Below are 24,045 nucleotides of genomic sequence, written 5' to 3'. Positions count from 1 at the left end.
TTTTTTCCTCTATGCACAAGGTACAAAACCTCTAAAATCATCTGACCAGGTGAAAACACAACTAGCACCTTGCTCTCCATTCTTTGTTATGGCAACTATGCAATAGCACGGTGTTTGAGGCTGTTTTAAAAAATTCTCATCTTCAGGAATCCTTCAATTACATTAGAACCTTACTTTTTTCTTCTTTTGCTTCCCAAAAAGCTCATAAAAATTAGACAAACTAAAATTACTTATTATCATTACTAAAATTATCATTCTCAATCTCAGAATTGTTGCGGAGGATTTATAAGCCTCCAGCAACAGAGAAGGCTGCCGAAGTGGAGGGGTAGGAGGGAGGCAGCCCTTTGCTGGCCCCACAGCCCCCGGGAGCAGCACCCCTGGGGAGCACAGCCTGCCCAGGGGGGCCACCCACCCACCCACCCCGGGAGCTGCCGCTCTGCCTTCGGAGGCAGCTCACAGCAGAGAGGACGTGCAGCCAAATAGCAGTGCTCTCGCAGGAAGACTGTATTTCAAATGGAAAGAGAATAATGGTGAAAACAAAAGCAAAGATCATTCTGACTGAAAATCCATAGCTACTCTTAAACATAATAACTACAATCACATTTATTGACCAAGTTGCAGAGTTAGAGCCCATAGGAAAGATCATCGGCTAAGACGAATCGCCACAGCACCATTAACTTTACCACTCCACACTTGATCTCGACCACTGTGCTCCCAAAATGGCCATGGCATTTTTTTTTTTCTCTTTACTGTACAAAAACGCCAACCATTTTAAAAGGCACATTTGCTGTACAGCTTACATTTCACTTATTTTACATCTCACTGTAATTCACTCCCCAGTCTAGTCTGTATCTAAACATATGCAGCAATGCAGGCTACCAGCATCCTGCTTATGAAATTCATGAACTGAAAACACCATAGGAAAATTTTTGGAGCTATCTCCTGACCTTTTAATCAGTTGTTACCTTCTGCAACAGAATTTCTTGAAGTTCGGCTGCTCTGAATTCTTGCCTGTCTCATGTAATGAGCAGATGTGGCAAAGTAAGGATTTGTAATATGATGAAAGTTATGATGACAGGTCTTTCTCTGCCAGATTTTTATGTTTTTACAGGCTAACACTGAACTGCAGCACTTTTTTTTTTTAATTCAGCTTCTGACAAGAACACATAAAAAGCATATCAAAGGCAACAATAAATCCACTAAAATACTTCTCTTGATTCGAACAGATCTGCACTTTAGAGGACCACGCACTTCGTACTCAGCTTGAGTATACTCATAAACATCGACCCCAACATCTCAGGACTCACGGTGCCCTGCACATCCCTTCTACCACCTAAAAATAACCCCATGTGTTAGCTGGTGAGGGGAACAGAGATGATGATATGTAGGAACATTTAACTGGCAGAAGAAGGAAAAACTGAACCCAATGTCGAAGACAATGATAAAAGGGAAACAGTCCTCTCTCTCCCCTGGGCAGCAAAGCAATTACGAGTGAGAGCGCTGCTCCGTGGTTATTATTGCAGGCTGAAGTGGTGGCATTCTCCATGATTATCCCAAATGTCCCCACTGGGAGGAGGGAAGTGGGAGGATTTACCAAGCAGCAAATCCTCGATTTCCCTCCCCCTGTTCCCAGCGATTCCTGCCGAACTGAGCTCTGTGCAACAGAGAGGTGCAGCCTTAGAAAGCTCCAGCAGATTCATACCCGTCTCCCAGCAGAGCCAGACGAGGACAGGGCAGACTCGGGGACCACTTCTGCATTGATCATCACCTTGCCTGGCTCACCCAGAGCTACTGAGGACTTCCAAGGCTCCCAAAAAGCCTCTGGCTGAAAGCTGGGGCATCTCAGTGTCCTTTCTAACGTTTTTAAACAGAGTCTTTTATCCCTTTTGCTTTGATTCAGGACACTTTGAAAAACATTTATGAAATGAAAATTCCAAGTTATTTCTTCTCAAAAAAAAAAGTCAAAATGCTTCATCTTAGTGTCAACATTTCTAAGTGTTGTTACACAACTAAAACTTTGCTCAAAATATTTTGATGATAACAAGACAAAAATGGTAGAGTGAAATAAAATTTGTTGATAACATTTCTCTGGAGCCTGAAAAAAAGGGAAAAAAAAAAAAAAAAATCTGAGTTTTCATCTAGCTGCAAAAGTAACCAACACTGCTGACACCTACCAGATCCCTCTACCAAACAGGCTGATAATGGTGTCTAGCTATTAGGGGTAATAATGGTGTCTAGCTCTTAGGGCTACGCCTGTGCAATTGTGTCCTGCTGAGGAGGGGAGTGATAGAGCAGCTTTGGTGGGCACCTGGCCAAGGTCAACACACCACAGCAATGCTTTGCAGGCTGACACAAACTTGTTCTGCCAGTGTGCCAAACCAAAAGTAATCCAAAAAACAATAAAGCAAGTGGCTTGGCAGGTTGCTGAGCCCAAGCCGATATACTTTGCCTCTTGGGCCATGTATGAGGTCAGGGCTGGCCCCACGCTAACAAACAGCACTTCACAACTGCTGCCTCGTGAGAGTTAGAGCACAGATAACTCGCGAACGCCTGCTTTGCAAAACGCTCCAGAAACATACTTCTAAATGTCTATAGTATAATTAGACTAACAATAAGGCCCACAAAGTTTAAAATACATCGTCATCCCTAGGACTACTTCCTCTAGAAGTGAAGTGTATTATTAGTGGAATAGAAGGGGAAATGCTCTGCATTGTCTAAGCAATACCTGGTCCATTAAGGGAAAACCTGCCTACTGGCCTGCTGCTTTAGTATTTTCCTGGCTAAACCGACACGTGGTTCATTATTGTGCATTACGATAGCCCCTAAGGAACCCAACTCTATCAGGGCCTCAGTCTGCTAAGCACTTGTACAAACACAGGAAAAGAGCCCCTCCTCTGAAGAGCTTGCTGTCTAAACAGAGGAGACAGACAAAGGGCTGGGATGCTGTGTGAGGGTTTGCAAAACTCATCTTACATTCGGGGATATTTTTTCCTCCAATTGGTTTTTCTCAGTGGCAAAAAGAGGACTTTATTTTTCAAGAGTCAAAGCAAAATGAAGGGAGGGACATAAAAAAGACTGAGGAGATGAATGGACAACACGAAAACCATGAACAGGGAGGTTAATGAGAAGAAACTGAGATATGAATACATACAGACAATTTTTACACTTCCAAGAGGAAGGGGAACATCTTTTCAGCACACGTGCAGCAGATAAAAGGAAGAGTAACAGGTTCATACTGCAGGAAAAACATTAGATATTACAGAAGAAGTTTTATGGAAGTAAGACTAGGGAAACCCAGGGACAGAGTGTTGAGAAAGCTGGAGAGACACCAACATTGGAGGGCCTTGAAAACACATTGAACATTTATCAGGAATGACCTAGATATAAGTGACTCTGCCCGGGGCTGGAGGCTGAGCTCCCTGTCCCTCCAATCACTCTCCCATTCCTGTTATTCCAGAAGTGTCACCTCTATCATGTAGTTTTGGGCTAGGATCACTGCTCTGCTATGGTGGCTGTAGGTACAAAATGAGCAAGTTTAAGTTCACTCAGAAATACAATCAGAAATTAAACCACCTCTTTCCCCATGTTGTCATTCATTTTTGTACTCGTATTTCCCCAGGCATCTGCCATCTTGAGACATCAGTAAAGAGTGATCATATACACAATGAAATATGTCCAACAGGGGAAAAGAAAGCCCAGACTTTTCAACTTCATATAAAAAGCCAAGCACTTGTTAAAGTCGGAGTTGTATTTCCTGGGAAGTGCTAAAGATGCTACAAGCCCACCTTAGATCCTGCAGCCCATGAGCATGGAGAGACAGCTCTCCAGAGGGCTAAACAGGAATAAGTAACAGCAGATGACAGCAGTGCCAGCCAAGAGGAAAGCCTTTGCTAATTCCTTGAAACAAATCCAAGACACATTGGTAGGGCTGATGTCCTATGCAGTCCCCTTGACTTGTGAAGGACCCCCTTCTACCTCTTCACTGAGGACAAAGTGAGCACTTAAGATAACCAGAGCTGGGAAAACTCAGTGTTTATGATGGGGGCGGGGAACAACAACTGATGAGCATCCAAGTGTCTTCCTTGTCTTGTGAAGCAGCAGTGATATCTAACAGCAGGAGAGAGCCCATCTGCCTGACCTGTTCTCTGCATCTCCTGCACAAGATTATCTTTTCTTTTACCCCAGGAAAAGTTATGTCTTCTCCCTGCTTCACATTCAAAAACAGCCTGTCAATTCCCTCTGCACTCTGCTGTTGAAGGGGACAGACCAAGTGACTCAGAGACAAAAATGCAAAGTAGTTTCCATTTATTCAGCACTCCCCACAATCACAAACAAGTGCAAGTTTAAGTGAGGTCGTACAGGGCATGTGTGATGATGCACCGCTTGCATTTTGGGCTTGCAAAGGATGATACCATGTTTCTGCATTGCTACTGACTTTCTATCAGGAGAGTCACACCCATGGGACGTTCTCATCTGAAATACCTTTATTTTCCTGCAATGCTCTATTTTGACCATAGGGTATGTTCCTTCTCCTCTCCTTTGAAAACCTGTTGAGAAAGAGACCATTATCCTGAGTGGGGAAAAGGCTCATATGAACCCTCTTCAAGCCTTTAGTAGGAGCCTTCCCACAGTCAAGATCAGCCTTCTGCAGAAATAAACAGCAGTTAAGAGCCCTCTGTATCTGCTTTCAGCATCACAGATGCTATTGTTACCAGAGCAGCACTTGGAAGGAGTGAAGTGCTCCAGAAGTGCTTATCTTTATGACCTGCCTCTAGCAGACAAATGAGCTCATTATTGTTATCTTAAAATATTACTATATAAAACATAATATTGTTTCATTGTTTAGATCCCAAGAACTTTGGTCTCACTCAGAGTGGTGGGTTTCTTGTTGGGCTGTTCCAAACACCTAGAAAAAGGCAGCTCGTGTTTTACAGAACCTAGATGAATTTCAGAATTGTAGAGCTCTCTTGGTTCAATTGCTTCTGCAGCCTGGAGGAAGCATTCACAAAGATCCTCTCTACCAAACCCAGCTTTCCTCCCCCTCAATCACTCCCCCAGACCCACCAGAGTAATTAGCCTCAACATTTAAAGAGAAAGAGGGGAAAAAAAAAAAAACCACAAACTAACACTCTAAAGCATATAACCTGAAATCCTTATTCTGAACACTTTTCCTTCACCAGCTCATCTGCCTGCAGGGAATTCAATTAGTTACATTGCTAGACTGAAAAATCCTGAAGTTGCCCTTGAAATGAATGGCTCCATTCATTTAAGTGGGAGTGTGTTCTGGTTTTATTACCTGACCCCATATTTATACCACAGAATCACAGGGCAAGTAAGTAAAATAATCTGTTCTCAACTGTGGCTGCCTGGTTATATCCTCCTACTACATTAATTTTAGTTATTTTTCTAGGATTAATTCAGTGCACAAGGAAAGGATAATATCCCCCACCTCCCCGTGAAAACACAGCTTTCAAGTATCTTCTGAATGATTTAGTGCCAGTCAGCCCATCGAATTTCTGTCTCAGCAATTAAAAGGAAAACCAAGAGAATTAATTAATAAACTGAGAGGAAAAAAAAAAGTCTAAAATAACCATTACGAAAGCTCACTATAAGCAACAGCAGCCTTTCCATCATCTTCAAAGGACTTTATATCAGATCCAAACTGCAGTCATTTATTTCAAATAAAATAGAGCTATTAAATTGTAGACCAAAAAAACCCCAACAGCATTCACGCAAATGAGGGTTGGTTTCCCTAACCTTTTCATCATCATTTTACAAGGTTTTCAGGAGCACGTCTCTGGGAAAGCCCCTTCCCAAAACCGCTCTACAAGAAATTACACCTCAGACATGTCGGTGCGTGACTAGCAGATGTCCTGGCGTGGGCACCGGCCCGAGCCCCTGCAGCTCGACACATCCCAGAGCAGGGTCTGCCTGTGCCAGCTGCCTGGAGCAGGGATGGAGTTGTGCACCCACGGGTGGGGTTGTGCACCCACGGGTGCTCCCACTCGAGCATCCCCAGAGCGGCACCCCTGGGCGCGCCGCTGGCCCCTCCCGCACATGGAAATAATCAGTCTCATAATTTTGGCCCGATATGCAAATAGGTCTTTATCATTACCAAGCTCTGTAACAGATAAATATACCTTACAGACTAAATCATTATCTAACTCATTTTTTTTTTTAAATGGAACTGGGCAATTATTTTTAAACCCTGCTACGAGGAATAATAGCCGACTTCACAGGGCTGGCTGCAAACAGCACATAATGCACGGGGAAAGTCCAGGCTGAAATGCTGTGTAGTTTAATGACATGTTACACAGGGAGAAAAATGTATTTGGAAGGAAATACCATTACAAGAGGTAAGAAATAAAATGTTGCACTGTAAAATGCTTATAAAAGGAAAAAAAAATACCTGACTATTCAATTTTCAAAAGATTTCAGAGCTTGTCTGCCTGGTCTATGATGAGTAAACTAAAGAAAAATATCCTGGTTCTGGATAGAGCTGAAGATGACCTTACAGGACCTTTTTTGTTCTGTGAGACAAACTAAGGAAGGTAAAACAGGTGCTATTGTTAAGAAAGGAATATTCAGCCCTAGGATGATTATGATTCTTCAAGCTGTAGAAATGCAGTCAGAGAAATCTGCAGCAGCTTTAACTTCTATTAATAGTACAGAAGCATGTTCCGGCATTAAAATAATGAGGAATGCTAATTCCAGATCCCTTTGATCCCATCTCGCTCCTTTTTTTATTCTTCTTTTTTTAAATTTAAAATTACATATCTGTTCTTTTTATTTTAATGTTTCTGATTATTCTGGAGGTACTTATTCACAAATAGTTTCCAGTAAAACCTGTTTAATAACCCGTTTTCATTTAACATCCCCAAGCAACACAAAATTTCTAATTACTTACATCAATGGTCACCTCTCAAAGATGACAGAGACCTCCCAGAAACAATCCCATTACAAACGTGCTCACTGGATTCCTGGGCTCATAAGTCACAGTCTGCCTATTCTATACATACAGTTTCTACACAACCCGTTTGGTGGCTATAAGCCATATAACTCCGGCATTTCCAAAGCGGTCTGATTAGATGCCCGTTTCCTGACTATCCTTAAAGGAGAGTTTTGAAGCTGGAAATTTCAATTTCTTTAAAAACCCTAGCTGTGTAATTGTTATTTTTCTTAAAAGCAGATAATAGATACTTTGTCTGCAAGCAGAAACGTCACATAAATAGATACTGCAGCACTAAGAGCTCTTTCAAACAATTAAAAAACTCTTGATCAGCAATCTGTATATCAAGAGACCCATGAAACAAAACAGTGTCGCAATATGTATCTAGTAGCGCTTGTAAAACATGGGCTTGAGACCCCCGCTGCAGCCAGCACCCTATAAATGAACAGAAGAAGCCTCAGCCCCAGAAAGCGCTCAGTCCACATTAGGAAAGATGTAACAGATATCATTTTATCTTGTAAGTCATTCTGAGCTGCCCTATTGCCTGTCTTTACAGCATAGTGGAACACTGTGCCATGTGTGGGGTGCTTAGGCACTGCCAAAAAATGGGAAAAATTTAAAAATAAATAATATTTTTTTTAAAAGCAAATACGTATCAAACGAGGAAGAGGTAGCAAAAAGGAAAATACACCAGTAAATCTGATTTCATTTTCTTGGAGAGGTAGTCTCAGTGATCTGGCTACTAGCTACCAGCTAAACAGGATTTAATTAAATAAATACGAATTGTTAATGGGAATTCCTTTCCAGTGTTGCCTTTCCAAAGAGAAAAATGGAAGATGACAGCCAAACACTTGCCAGCCAGCGCAAGGAGGGAGCCACCAGGCACTGGCATGGCTGTTCCCTTCTCATCCCGGCACTATCAAAGCTGCAAGCAAAGAGCAGGCTGGTGTGTGGCTCCTCTCCTCAGGCAGTTATCAGTGTCAATCTTTATTTGTCTGACTGTGACCACAAATAATGAATGCTAATGGAAGAGCATGTGTTCCTGTGTCAAGTATGGCATGTCTCATTTTGTGACTCAGGCTAGGAGCATTATTGTTACAGCACGCCGGTGTAAATATCAGCTCACAGCAGACATGAAATAATGACAAGAAATTCCTCCACTTCAAGGAGCTCACAACACAAAGGTACTCTGAGATGACGACGAGAAGAGAACGTCAGTGCTTGTTAGCCACAGTATTTTGGAGTGTGGCGGGGAGCTCTTCTGGAATCAGCAAGGTAGGAAGCTCAATACAGCATTGTGCAAAGTACTCTTAACTACTCGTCCCACGTAGGCAAAGGGACTGGAGGAGACCAGAATCAAAAAGTTTAAAAAAGCAGCATGAACAGAAGAAAGAGATTGCTGAAGGGTTCTTCAAGGAATCACCTCTCTCAAAGTGAGAGAAAACATTTCTGTCCAGATGCAGGCAAGAGGGAAATTCAAGGGCAAAGATAATAAAGAACAGGCTATTCTGATTGTCCCTATTCATCACATACACACCACCATCCCTTGGGCAGACATGGGCAACTTCATGTTCACTAAAAACACAGAGAATAACCAGCTGTGGTGAAGATACATGGAGCTCTGGATGTCTCTCCTAGTAGATGCTTCCCTAGTAAGCTGAAAGACATCTCCTGTTTGACTCTGCAAAGGTCTACCTATTTCCAGATGGAAATAAGGTCTGCTCCTAGCCACGTGGGTAGGAAAGAGCCTGATTGAACTGGTTTCCAAGGCATCTCAGCTTTACTGGAAGACATTCTGGGAGGGGATCCAGCAAGAAGTATTTATTAGAGGGAATTTCAAAAGCTTAATGTGGAAGAAAAGTTAGTAACATTGGAAATAATCGATAGATGTAGATCACTCATAGTTGTTAGCCAAAGTCCCAACCTTTACCCTGGTCCACCAGCCCAAGAGCTGCCAGGGACCACAGCTGTGCTCAGCAAGGACCAGTCCTAAACCTAGCCCAGCAGCCTCTAACAAAAAGCAATTCACAGCACTGTGAGTCAGTAAAATATACACCACACACGTGCTGTGTAGCACATTCAAATGCCCACTTTTCAAGTCCATGCAACAGTCGGAGTGAGGACTCCTCTGTGAGACCCACAGAGCACCAGGCTGGCATCGTGCAGGGCTTTACTAAGCATAGTCAGTCTCTCTGGATGTATTTCAAATGACAAGCTCTATGCAGTGTAAGACTGAAGCCTCTAAATGAAGATTAGTCATCGCAATTCTTTGTTAGCAGGGACTGTAAGTAAAAGTGTGTTTCCAGTTTAGTGAAGCAAGCACATATTGCTTTTAACTTACCCTCTGAAGTGCTGTCACCTGTCAAAATCTCTTCACTAAGTCGTGATACCACACATCAGAAGCACTGAAGATGCAGACACACTGCCTCATGGCAAAGGGTTGACATTTATTTCTTGGTGAGGACCCACAGCCCTCTGCTGCTACAATCACAATGTCCTGCCAGAAAAATCAGTACAGAGTCTCTTTGAGGAAAAAACTCCTGGAGACAAGAATAAAGAGCAACTAAAAAGCCCATCCTCAGAGGTATACTGCAGCCTGGATAAAGGCATAAAGATCATGCCAAATCACATTTAAACCCAGCTGAACCATACAACCCTGAGAGGAAAGAAGAAAAGGAAAGGGCCTGGAGGTGGGGAAAGGAAGAAAAAGGAAAAAGCCCATCCTACAACTGTACCAGCCACCCATCAAGCACTGGGGGGACCTAATCCCTTTATAGGCTCGTTAGCAGGTTCCCAGCTGAAGCACACCAAGCCATGGGGCTTCTAGTGATCACCTTCACCTGCCACACAGCCCCTTGATATTCAGCTGCACAGAAAAGCCATTAGAGTCAAGTATGAGCACTCTGTGATATTGAACAAATACTGAAAAATAGCATAAACAGCTTTTTTTATTCAGTACCACTAGGCTAAACTTGCCTGTTAGCTTGCAAGTCATTTTTAACTAGGTAATGCATGGTTTGAGTCTGTTGAAGCAGATGCCACCTTTTAAGAAACTATTTGACTGATGGTTAAAGAGGTCAAAATTCAACATGTGACCAACTCCTCTTTCCTTTAGCTCTGCTCTCACAGCGCAGATGACAACAGGAAAAATACCTGCCTTTATAATGTTATGTAGAATCATGCATAACTAGTAATGACTTAAACTAGGCATACATCTGCACACTGCAGCTCCCATAGATGTTATCAAAGCTAGTTTTAAAGCAGCTCTGAAACTGATGGTAACAACACAAGTTAATCACCAAAGTTTTTAGCCAGTTTCTTGAGTGGGTTTTACAGCTGCAGTGAACTCATTGTCAAAATATCTCTATTAAAGCTCGTGAATACATGTCTGAGGCAGTCACTGAAGCACAGACATACCCCTTGGTCACACCAAGGTAACAGATCAGGAGCTGGTCTCCACTATTCACCTTCATAGAAAACTAATGAAGGTATCTCAATCCATCACAAGTCCTTAGCAACTCAGGATAGTGACAGGTCTATTATTTTATTTTTACCAAACTCGGCAGGGACAGTGTCTTTTTGTTCCAGTTTTTGATGTGTCTGTGTCTCCATTTAGCTCGCACCCAGGGCTAAACAATAACCAGCTGTTCTATCACCCAATACCCCTCCCCATCTGAGAAAGGGAATTGGGAAAAGGAGGGAGACTCATGGGCTGAAATTTAAACAGATTTAATAAAATAAGAGAACCAATATCAATGCTAAGAGAAAAGACACAAAGTTATACTCAGCCCATAGAGCAGTGGCAAGTCCCTCCAGGGAGCACAACCGTTAAGGAGCAGAAAGAGGAAGAGGAGGGCAGAGCAAAGAGCCCCCCTTCCCAGCAGCTTTCCCATTTATAGTGACCTGACGTTAATGTTACAGAACACACCTGTGGGCCAGCCTGGGGCAGCTGCCCTGGCTTTCACTGCTCATGGCCTTGATCATCACAGCACAGCTGGCCACAAACTGAAACATAATGTAACAGAAAAGTGATTCTATAAATTTTATCCCCACAAAACCAGGACAGTCTGTATTTTCCCTCCCCTTTCTGTACGCTTGCTGTTCTTACAGTACGGATTTCAATCGAGTCCGGGTGACACAGGGAACCATCACACCTTTGAGTCCAGCCACACTGATGCTGCTAAGAACAGTTTGGGTATTTTGCCACTGAAATAAAAGTAATATACTTTATAAATTGATTCTTTTTGTCTAGGGTTGTGTGCCTAAAGCCATGACCGTGGATTTTTACTGTATGAGCCAGTCCACCAGAAGACATTACCCTCAGTGCAAAATTTGTCTTTCTGAAATAATATTCACTAGAACGCTGTTCACCATCAACACAGGGTGCTCAAAAAGAGCCTTTCAGAGATAAATTCTCATGCTTCTCGTAACAATCATTATCACCTGCACTACTATTAATCCCATTGATTTCTGGCTCTAGTATATCACTGTCTAAAGTACTATTTTGTGAGGTTTCATTTTTGTGATAAACAGCTTTCAAGTGTTTTTTGTAGGCCTACTAGCAGAACAGAGTGCTATTCAGTGCAAGCAGAGACACCAGATTTGGTTTAGATGCTGATAATCGAGATATGTGGCACCATTCGCAGAGGCATTAGAAGAGATTCTCCAAAAAATAACATGAGTAATGGATCCCCTCTTTTCTTCCTCTTCTGGTTTCTGATCGACTATGAAGTAGTGATGTGTTAGAAAGCACCTGTGGAAACAAGGTAATCAGGTAACTTGTCCTTTGCCTGCCAAAGAAATAAGGGTTTGAGAAGCACAAAAAGCTTACTGAACTACAGAGCGCTTTTGAATTAAAAATAATAATAATAATTTGGTGCTTTTAGCAATAGGACATGTTCTTCTGCTGCCTTTTTGTGTGTTCTTCACCTGCAGGACACTACTAAAAACAAGCCATAGCCATATGTACAAGGGCCGATCGACCTGGACATACCACAGCCTCTCTGGTTTTGAAAACCTGTAGACACTTATCTCTTTTCTTACCATCCTTACCACATACAGAGGGCATTTCAGTGAGCCTTTGCACCCAAGCTTAGAAGAGCTAGAACCTGAAAACCCAAGATAAATTTCTCTCAGCATTACCACTGACTGCAGATATTGCTAGTATTTTTTTACTTGTATTACTATAGAATACATATTAATAGCATTATATAGATGCTTTAAATAATTTCAGTAAGCAGCAGGTTGTTACAAAAGGTACCAGTGAGCTGGTGACAGGTACAGAGCAGAAAGCAGGATGGTGTTAGCTGTGATGCACAGTGGTGTGGACTTGCAGGAACATCCTGATCAGCCTTCGAGGCTTAGAGATTGTCTGCCCCTGTGCAACCACTGGCAAATTCTCCCTGCGCATTAGCATATCAAAGCATAGACCAACAAAAATACCAAAACACAAAGAATGAAGGAGACGCGCTGAAACTGAATTGAGAAACCAGAAAATAATCACACCTGCCATCATTTCCACTCGTGTGGACTTTCAGCTGAATATAAGCAGCCCTGCAGAAGGCAAAACTGTGTTGGGCTGGTTTGGGCCTGATTCTGCCTTATGGAGATTTTGACATTCCACAGGTGACAGAGCGAGTCTGTAAATGAATATCCACGTGCACACAGAAGACTTCTTGCTGTTGCAGTTCCTAAAGATCGTGTCTTCCACTCCTAGCCTGGACGGATATTGTTCACCCTATTGCATCCTGCTAGGTGAATAACGAGGGACGTGGCATTGCTCCATTAGCCTGCTGCTCACCTCAAATGGCAGCCTGTGAATGTAGGCTGCGAACAGTTTAAATACATTAACCAATTTAATTCCTTAAATGTGCATAATATATTGGCTAACTAATAATCTAATTGCTACTAGCGATGGGTATCAAAATTCTAGGAACGTCAAAAATGCTGCTTATAGAGTTCTTTCAGTTATTTTGTATCTTGATTTACTGAAACCTCACTGTTTTCCATCCAAGTCCAAGATTAAGCGATAAATGTTATATCTCTGCTATATCAAAGTAAGAATTAGTGCTCTATTAGAGAATGCTCTATCGTGTTAGCATCTTTCTAACCCTATAGGCAAAAATATAACCTATTAATAAAGCATCTTCAGGTTCAAAATGGAATTGTACTCTATACGTTTGTTTTCTCTTAATTCAATTCAAATGAAAACCCTGAAATGCCTATTCAGGTTTATGAAGGGATAAAAAAAATTTCTGCTCTATCAAAATAATTATATAAAACATCAGTCTCAGAAGAAAAGGCTGGGATCACAGAACCCATTCAGCTTTCAGATGTAATCTTTTTAATATGAGGCTAGATTAAACAACGTGAACTGAAAGGGGTTAAGTATAAATCCATATAGATGCCCAAAGTATTTACAGTGTGCATTAAATAAATCATTTCATGTGAAAGGACAGTTATTGTTACTGGAAAGGTTTCCTAATTCACTTTCAGATAAAAATAAAGAGGGCTGCATTTAGAAGCTTTGTACACTTTTTCCCTTCTGACAGCTTTCAAGTGGCAGCATATTATTTGGTCGCTGCTACATACAAAGTGTCTTAATTAAAGGTTGTCTAAAAATACAGAACATTTTCACAACCACATCTGCCATTAACTCTTCTGACATTCTGGCAGCATTAAGTACCAGAAAATTCTCCTCGCATTCAGTAGCGTTCCTTTCCCTGCGCTCTGCCTCTCAGCAACCCTGACAGATTTTAACAGCACGTTGCGATCGGTACGCTCCATCGTTGTGGAGGTCGGCACCGCTGCCTGAACCCACCCCAGGGTTTCACCGACAGCTCATACGCTCTCCACGGCATCAGGCAGTGACCCAAAACTGTTCCCATCCAGCCCTGCCACAAACGCACCCCTCGGCCACATGCAAGAAGAGCTGTGGCCGCATCCCAACCCGGCTGGCTCGGAAGATGGGAGGCATTGGGAGGCCTCTCCACCTTGTACTCAGGTTAAAACTGATGCCAAAGAGACCAAAGCAGCGGAAATCCAGGAGTGGTATAACTAGGTTATTTAGCCCGAGGAGACTTAATGAGAAATGAAATCACTGGGGTTATACTGTAAGAGAAAAATCAAACCACTTTGCTTTTTTATGCAAAGGAATCATTCCTCAGGCAAAAGTTAGGAAATCTGGTTTTATTCAGTTATGTCTTCTGTGTGCGTGGCGGAGGGCTGGATTCTCGGGTGTCTAATAATGCAACTGAGCTAATTCTGCAGTATTTTTCCCCAAAGAGAGCACTGATTTGTTTTCCCTCTGCTGGACTTCTTCCTCTTATGAAATTTGGAGGACTGCAATATCCTTCAGCCCTTCATCTCACAGCCAAATTTGATTCAAATCAGCCTTTCTGCACCAAGAGTTACATCGCAGAGCAGAGGCACTGTCACTGACCAGCAAAGTGGGAGCATATACTTTATTTCTTCAGGCAGTTTGGCTAAAATAGGGCTAGTTCCACTCATTTAACACCAGGTACATTTAAACTAGAGGGAAATATATACTGCCCGCAGAATTCCTCTCTCATTCTGGCTACTTAGTCAAGCACTGTGGCTTGCTACATATAATCCATATTGCAATTAATCTGCAGTAAGTACAGTTCATGGTTTAGGGAAAGGACCAACTCCCCAGTGAAATTAGGGAGTACTCTTCTTCCAAGTGCCATTCCTGTCCCCACATGCAATGTGGAATAAAATAATCTAGAGGTTTTTTAATGCAGAAGTTATTTTACTTCCTGCAGAGGCTCAGCTTCACTTTGTGTCCAAGGACAGGGACTTTTTTAGACCAGAACTGTGCTGCTCTCTAGCAAATGCTACACTCCTAAAACGCACCCACTAGAACAGAGATTAATTTATTACACATCATGCAGGCAGTTTGTTGTTATTTAGGGGTTTTTGTTGTTTGTTTTTTTTTTCTTAAAACCTAGAATGCTTAAGCCACTTGTATTGATTTTTCAAAGGTTAAAATACCTCTAGTGACTGTGTCCTAATGGAGCATTTGAGCTCAAAGAACACGCCGTGTGACTCACCAGCTGTTAAGCAACCTTTAATGCACATGATTCGGAGAATTGCAAAGAATATAGCATTACAAATACCTAAGGCTCCCTGGGAAGATCCTGATAATAAAAACTACATTCTCACATTATTCCACTAGACAGATATGTTGATTGGTGGGATATCTGGCGTCTTTGGGGAAAAAGATGTTCCCACATAAGTGGAACATCAAACTAGAAGATTCCTTTATCATTCTGAAGGGGTTTCAAGGTAATTTATTATAGTGTGAAAATTCACTGAAAAATCATTGCAAGCTTATTTATGTTACAGACCTTCAGAGGCAGGACTTATCTCTTCTCTGTGTTTGCACAGCACAAGAATGCTCCAGCCCCAATTAGCGTATTTCAAGTATTTATGCTAAAACTGACCTCGCATGCCCTTATCACACATTTTGGACTTCAGCAAAGCCTTTGATACTGTCTCCCACGGCATTCTCCTGGATAAGCTGGCAGCCCACAGCTTGGACAGGTACGCTCTTCACTGGGTTAAGAAGCGGCTGGGTGGCCAGGCCCAGAGAGTGGTGGTGAATGGTACCGCATCCAGTTGACATCCAGTCACTAGTGGTGTCCCCCGGGGCTCAGTACTGGGCCCAGTCCTGTTTAATATCTTTACTGATGATCTGGATGAGAGTATTGAGTGCACCCTCAGTAAATTTGCAGATGACACTAAGTTGGGTGGGAGTGTTGGTCTGCCTGAGGATAGGAAGGCTCTGCAGAGGGATCAGGACAAGTCAGACAGATGGGCCGAGACCAACAGCATGAAGTTCAACAAGGCCAAGTGCCCGGTCCTACACTTTGGCCATAACAACCTATACAGTACTACAGGCTAGGGGAAGAGTGGTTGGAAAGTGGCCCAGTGGAAAAGGACCTGGGGGTACTGGTGGACAGCTGGCTGCACATGAGCCAGCAGTGTGCCTAGGTGTCCAAGAAGGCAAACAGCATCCTGGCTTGTATCAGGAATAGTGTGGCCAGCAGGACTAGGGAATTAATTGTCCCCCTGTACTCAGCACTGGTGAGGCCGTACCTTGAGTACTGTGTCCAGTTCTGGGCCCCTCACCTCAAGAAAGATGTTGAGGTGCTGGAGTGAGTCCAGAGGAGGGCAAAAAAAGCTGGTGAAGGCTCTGGGGGTATGTCCTATGAGGAGCGGCTGGGGGAACTGGGATTGTTTAGCCTGGAGAAAAGGAGGCTGAGGGGAGACCTTATGACTCTATAACTACCTGAAAAGAGGTTGTAGCAGGGTGGGGGTTGGCCTCTTCTCCCAGGCAACTAGCAACAGGACTAGAGGACATAGCCTCAAGCTGCACCCAGGGAGGTTCAGGTTAGACATTAGGAAAGATTTCTTCACAGAAAGGGTTATTAGGCATTGGAATGGGCTTCCCAGGGAGGTGGTGGAGTCAGCATCTCTGGACGTGTTTAAGAAAAGACTGGACATGGCACTTAGTGCCATGGTCTAGTTGACATGGTGGTGTCAGAACAATGGTTGGACTCGATGATCCCAGAGGTCTCTTCCAACCTAATTGGTTCTGTGATTCTGATTCTGTGATTTTCTTCACTCACCGTCTCCTCCTGAGAGACAATGCTCTAACAGGAAAACAGAAATCAACTTTGATTTTTATTGACAATAATTCAGAGCTTCAAGAAGTTGAACTATTCTGAAAAGCTTACCAGGCACAAAATTAACAATCCCTCTGTGGAATTACAATAGAGGAGGTGAAATTCATACAAAGGACATGTAAAAAGCACCTTGGCATGATTTGCAACATTGACTGTAAAGACAGTCACGGCAGAGGGAGAATTTTCACTGGAAAGAAAGAGGAGCCTGGGATTGAAGCCAAGAAGTGGGAAAGTGTTCACGCCAGTGAGTTTCAGCTTAGTGTGCCTGTATTGCAAATGCTTCATGAACACGCTCTAGGTAAAAACTGCCCCAATAAATAACTGTTTAACCCACCTCTTCAGAAACAGACACTTTGTGAAGCGTGTTTCACTCATGTCCTGAGTTGAAAAGACTATTCTTCTTTTGTTTTCCATGGGGCTGATACTGTGCACCTTGTCTCCTACAAGAGTGGCAGAACAGTGTGAGCAGAAGTACGTTATATCCGAGTTCGTTATTTTAAAAAGTGGAGAAGGAAGGGAGAAATGCCTATACCTCCACATCTCCTTGCTCTGTTATTAATGTTTTTCAGCTGTTTTAAATTAAGATAAATGTCTGAAATACAATGGCCTTATGTTTGAACTCCATTCAGTTCAATATAAGTAGATTTTAAACAGGAAACTGATGGTCCTTTTGAATGTGAAACTCTGTATTAGAACCAAATGTAGCTCTTTAATCTCATTTGGTACATATACTAAAGTCATTATTACTTTATGAAACCTTTTTAAAGATTTATATATTCCATTGACTTGGACTTATATGGCAACTGCTTTTTCTTTTAGGTTTAAAATTAAAACAGAAAAATAATCTTCAGCATTCTCAGAACTGTTTTATTTCTTTCTTGGCACATAAAGCTGTTAAATGAAGTCATTTTCTCCATCATGAAGCAAAGCTACTGCTACTTGTATGTCAGTCAAAATATACTTCACCCAGAAAACTCATAGCTGCTTTGTTACTGCAAAACTGAGGTTAGTCTCATTGTTTCAGTCACACAGTCACCAGATATAACCTCTGAAAGGGAAAAATAAAGTGCATACTGTTGCTGTTAACTAGATTCTCTTACTCATGCTGAAAGTCTGGCAATCGCAGTGGCACTGAGCGTGGAGTAACGTGGCTGTCACAGCCCTAACAGAGGATCCAGATCCAGCCAGCTCGGGGTAGGTATTGCATTGTATCTGAGAGAGGAAAAACTATGCAAGAATTTTAATACGTTCAATGCCTGAAGTAGGTATTTGTAAAGGCTACGGATTATTACATGAGAAGCAACAAGAATAAAGCCTTTATCCATCTGACCACTCAGAAGCATGTCCTGATTTTTTAAGAAAACCATAACGTCATAAATAAGCTAAATAAATATTCCTAGAGGTAGGAAGTAAATCAAACAAAGAATACATCCTAATAAAATCCAATGAAGAAAGAAACCTCACAGGCATATTGTTTGAATACTTGTTTCTGTCTCAGTTAACTGATTGCGTTATTACTGGAGGCTGCACAGACCTCAAGCAAGATCATAGCACTGTCATGCTGGGTAACTCGTAAACAAAGGGAAGCCCCGCTTCAAAGGATGGACAACGGAAAGCCCAGCCATGGAATGAAGCAGAAGCACTGCTCCCTCCATTTGGACAAACTAGAAAGGGAGACACAGAGGCGTTAAGCGACCTGCATAAAAATACAGATGATGGTTGTAGCAGATCTGGGACCTAAAAGCAGATCAGCCACAGCCCAGTAAAGTGCCTGCTCCAGAAACCACACTTTTACTGGCTTTTCACTTTCATTTTTCCCACGTGATTATGTACAGATTAAACTGTGCAATAGCCAAGCGGGCTCCCAGGTCAGACAGCTTATCTGGGAAGAACAGAAAGAAATGCCAAAAGCTGAACCATATGGAGAGTCTCTCCGCCCATAGCCAGGCTTGGCTCAAAGAAGGTATAACAGGGTCAGGCTCTTTACTGGCACCATTCACAGTTAATTGAGGGATTTTGAAGGAAAGGTGGTTTCTAGAGAGCCAGCGTGGGCAGCAAGGTCAGAAAGCTCCCAATGGGGAAACCACAGCTAGAAGGTTTGCACTAATGCCAGTGCTGATGCGCTCCAACACGGGGAGGGATGTGCATTCCCTGGGGAACAGAAAATTTGCATTTCTCACAAAGAAAATGAAAACACAACTGAACAGATTCTGATCTCTTGGGCCACTTCCTTTCACTTCAAATAGAGCAGATAATGAGTTTAAACATCAGTTTAAACATCAGTTTAAAAACCCAACTGTAGATTAATAGGCAAGCCTAAATTGTTCTTACAGAGTTCATTTTCATCCAGTATGGCTGAAAACTTCACTGATGTCAAGTAGGCTCCCAGAAAAGGTCAGAACAGCTCCACTGGAGCAACGTACTACTCAGCAGACGAGTGGAAGCAGCTGTCATCTATACAACTCAGTTATTGACACCAATGAACACTATATTCTTCTGGTAGAAAAAGAGAACTTGGAAGCCAATACCACCCTGTACTATGAAAACACACGGCTGAGACCTGCTCTACCAATTCCTTGCGCTGCAGTTGTTTCTTGTGACGTGAAGATGAAAGCAAGAGAAAGCAGTCACCAGAAGTCCTCCCCAACTCTCAGCTAACCAAGAAAAAAGACCGACAGCTCCAAGCAGTTGCCTTCTGATGCAATTATCCCTGTCCTCTATAATTTGAACAAGAGCAGCCATGTGACAGACACACACCTGGGTAATACTTCCTAGGAGGAATTGTAAGGAGAAATTTCTCTTGCAGTCACTGCTTTTTTTTGGGGGGCGTGGAGGGCAGGAATCAAACCTTGTGTTATAGATCTTTTAACAAAACCATATATGGAACAGTTTGACCAAAACTGCAGCAACAAAAGATCATGAAGCCACCTGCTCAGAGTTTCTCCTGTCAGTAACGAAGCATGAACAACGTGGAAAGCACCTTAGGAGCGATTCTAGAGCAGCAGCTTTCCCCATGGACTCTACCAGCCCCCAGTGCAGCAGTAGGTGACCACAGTGGCCCATGCTCACCTTCAGATCCTGACTGACAGAGCTCTGAAGGGAGAAACCACAGAGAAACATGGCATCAGGGTCACACTCAGGGGGGGTTAAAATCCTGTACCAATATTTCTAGCTTCTCTATTTGTTCTAAATTCTCTTTTATGCATAAAGGAGACCTACCTCTCCCGACACAAATATTAAAATTGGGGAAAAAACAATTAAAACCAATGCTCTATTTTTTTTAGCAGTGATGTTTCTTTATTCCACAAAACTTGTATTAACCTTTTCTGACGACAAAATTTAAGTGGACCCATTTATTATAAGGAAATTAAGCCTCTTTACCCCTTTGCTACTTCACAATTGAACCCACTTACAGACAGTTCTTGATTAAACACCACTTATCCATCATCTTTGTTTTTAATGACTTTCCATTTTTGAGAGAATGAAGAATAGCATGCTGGGCTCAGTGTTCCTGCACAGGATATCATCCATTCCCTCAGCTCTGGGCACCTGAGAGTGCCCAGTTCATGCACAATTCAAAGGATCAGAAATTGGTACCCAGGCACCCTGAAGAGCCAGGGGAGAGGGCAAGTGCCAGCTCACAGTCATGACAGGGAGAAGTCCTTTTTCTCCACTCCCTGGGGGTGTCCAGAGCAAAATCTCTGTTCACATCCAGCCAAAGAAATACTCTGCTCAAAGGGAGTTCCCTTATACTACCAAGTTACTATAGTGCCTACCACGCTCCTTTTCAGCTATCCGAGTTGCAGACAGCAGACCTATGCAAAATGTATAGTCCCCAGTATAGTTGTTCAGGCAGAAAATGTTCACCTGGTATCATACATCTTTCAGCAATTCACTTTGTTAAAGGGGGAAATTATATCATACTGCGTTAAACTGATACCATGAGAAACACTTCATTAATCTAATTTTTTTCACAGCTTCTGCTACTCAGAACTGAAAAAACAGTCTGTGTTAAGGTAAAACTAAAGATGGTAAGACATGAGCCAACTTGAGACCTGTTTACAGCCATCGGTGTAGCTACACTAGCAGAAAATGTTGCTGGTTGGGAGGAAGAGAAAAAGCACCTCTAGCACAAACTACTAGAGACTTCTTGATTTTAAGAAACTCCTTCAGTCCCAGCAGAGATTGAAATTATGAGACAGCCTCTATAATTGATACCACACCCTAAAGAGTACCGAGTCCATAAATTCAAGACTCCCCCAGCTCTTCCCAGCCAGTTCCCAGGATGTGGCACCATCCCCGTCACAGCAGGGATGCAGAACAGGTACAACACGGGCTGGTAATGATGCTTCTCTTAGCAAACAGCAACTGGAGATTTCCTTGGCCATCTTCACCCATCTCAAGCATGCCTGGTACTGGTTCCAGCTTGAAGTGAGTGTCCAGCTGCAGTCAGACAAGAACCTCTCATGGACCAGGCCCTGGAAAGGCATCATTCAAAGAAAAGCAAATTACATTAATGAAAGCAATGAAGAGTCACACTGTGGCCCTATAAGAAGTATGCCAGACTCTTCCCACCTGGCCCCCATCCACAAATATTTGTGTGACCATCGTTTTTCCATTTGCATTTGATTTACATGGGACATTCAGTTGTCTTGTTACCATGTGTATGCTGCCAGATTAATTGCTAGTGAGGCAAATGCAGCTGAAGCAAATACAGGAGCAGGGTGGAGAAATGGACAGCATGAACATATAAGGTGGAGAAAAGAGGTGGGGAGAAGCAGAAGCCCCTTTCAGAGACAGAGGTTTCTGGGAGGAGGCACAGATGGGAAACAGAGCTGGCTGGAGGAAGCCTTTAATGTCCTTTTGGAAATCAGCAGAGATTTTAACAGTTGGCTCTGGGGAACTCAACCAGCTTTAACACAAACTCAGATATTGACCTACCATTCCAGGTGAGCTCATTCTTCTCTAGCTTGTTGTACTGGAAACATCTGCAGGTATCTTTTTAGAACTAACTTGCATACAGTTATGTAAAAAAACCCAACCCCAAACCAATTGCTTCCCCACAATTATGTTGCAAGTGCAATTTGTGGTGCTCCACACATAGCCACAACAAGTCCACACCCTTCACATGCATTTAGGGTACCTGCCAGGCTGTCCCTTGATGTGCTGAGCTCCTGCTTTGCTCAGACTGGGGTCACCAGGGGCTTACACCTTTGGAAAACTGAACCTCAGGCAGCTGTGCTGGCAACCTCAGAAGCTAAATCTGCTTTTCTGGTATTACAGAGTGCTGTGGCCACTGGATGGGAAGCACTGGGCCAATGCAAATTCACTTTGTCTTTGCAAACTTGTTTTAAATTTTTTAACGGGGTAACTCTGTACTGGGAGACTTCACGCCAGATCAGCTGCTAACCTTGTCTGGCTCACTGTCAGCCGTCCTCCCACAGCAAGCATAAAGCTAATCTAAAAACATAAAGCTGCATAAACTTTGCATCATTCATCCTGGCTAATTTGACAGCAGTGTGATTGCGCTATCCCTCTTGATTCAGATCAAGTTTATATTACCAGGTGATAACCTGCATCGTGAACAGCCCCTTATTAATGGCCCGACACCTTTAAAACGTACCTGTGCCATGGCCCAGCGTTGCCTCGCATCCATTCTCCTCAAAATCTGAGGAATTGCCTGGAGTCTAATCACATCTGATGCTAAAAAAAAAAAAAAAAAAAAAAAAGCAAGTAGATTTAACTTGCAGCATGGAAATTGCCTATTTTTGTGCCATCTAAAGCACCAATTGATCTGATAGGGAATTTCCCCTTAACTGCCAATAACCCAGCAGCTGTCAGAGCGCAGTGCTAGTGGCTCTCAGAGCAGTCACTACACTGCTGCGGCTTCTCCATGACAGGCGTGACAGAGAAAGGTTCTCTACCTCTAACCGACATTCGGCTTTTCCCTCTGTGCTGCTTTCTCACCATCCCTTCATTTTCCTCTGTTTTGCTGTTACATTTGTGCTTCTGAAGCAAGCCTCCCCCTTTCCCATTTGCCTGCAGAAGAGTGTTTCCAGACTGGTTTGTACGAGTAGGTTTTCCCTCCAAACTAAACTATTTGAATTTAGAAGGTTTAGCAGCACCTGTCTAGATAGGTACCAGCAGATGATCCATGTGATTGCAAATGCTCATTTTCCTGAAATAAACCACATATCTCACTGTGTGACTGGAACGTCTGGATACAAAACCTTTATTGCACCTTGTTGCCTTCCCTGTCTTTCACTTCTCACTTCCTTGACACACTCAGGTAGTTGCTTGAGATAGGTCCATGCTTATCTGTGGCTTGGCCTTTTCTCTCTGGTGTTATTTGCTGTTTCCCACTGAGATCTTTAATTCCTAGCTTTCTTTCAGCTGCTTATGTGGCACAGCAAAGGAGGAGAAATCCCTCCAGCTCCCTTCGTCCCCCACACACACTCCAGTCTGGTCTCCGAGGGCTGTAGCAATATGCTATTTACATCTCCATTCCTCAAGCAGAACATTTTAAAAGGATGCGTAGTGGGCTGCAGCTCAGAGCCCACTCTTTAAGTTATCTCCATCTTGCTCAGTCAAGGTTAGCACCAAAACTTTGCATAAGGACACAATCTGAAGCAAAATTGTCATATCAGACCATCCTTTCACCCTTGAGCATCCCTATTGAGAGGCAGCTTTTTCCAAAGCTCCCCCCCCCAGTATGGAACCCAAGTCCTGCTTATTCTCCCTTCCTAGGGGAGGTCTGCAGGCACATTGTACCCTCCGGGACCAAGGGCAGAGGCAGCCCATGCATCACCTTCCTGCCAGAACACAGCTGAAGTGGCTGTGGAAAATGAAGGTCCTTGAAGACCTGGCATGAGCCAGAGCTTTAGGACAGTGCTGGAGGGGGTCATTCCCAGACCCTAGAGCACCTTCCTCTCATTTGGCTTTGCCTCTTCCATTTTGTATGGTGCTCTCAGCTACAGGAGCTGGGGAATAGAGTAGCCAGACTGCTCCAGACCCACTGGACCAATAGGCCATATCATAACAAGTTATTTTTATTTCTTTCCAAAGTATTTTCATTTAAGAGGGTCATAAGGAGTAAAATAAGGCAGGTATATAAATAATATACAATAATACAAGCAATATAAGCAATGATTGAAAATAGACAAGTTTTTGTAAACATTCCCATAGCAATGAGAAAAAAAGTCAGATTAATCAGTCAGGTCTGTAAATGGAAAAGTTTTGCTATGTTTTGGAGAGTCAATAAGGCAAAAAGAAAGGGCCTGGAGTCTTCAATGTTAGGAGTTTTTATTCAGAAAAGCAGAAAAGACAATCCAGAAAATTAATTCGTACAGATAAATGGGTTGGAAACATTGGTTTCCAGGGGTGAGT

This window comes from Nyctibius grandis, chromosome 11, assembly GCF_013368605.1.
Source record: "Nyctibius grandis isolate bNycGra1 chromosome 11, bNycGra1.pri, whole genome shotgun sequence".
NCBI lineage: Eukaryota > Metazoa > Chordata > Aves > Nyctibiiformes > Nyctibiidae > Nyctibius > Nyctibius grandis.
Note: the sequence above shows the minus strand (reverse complement) of the source record.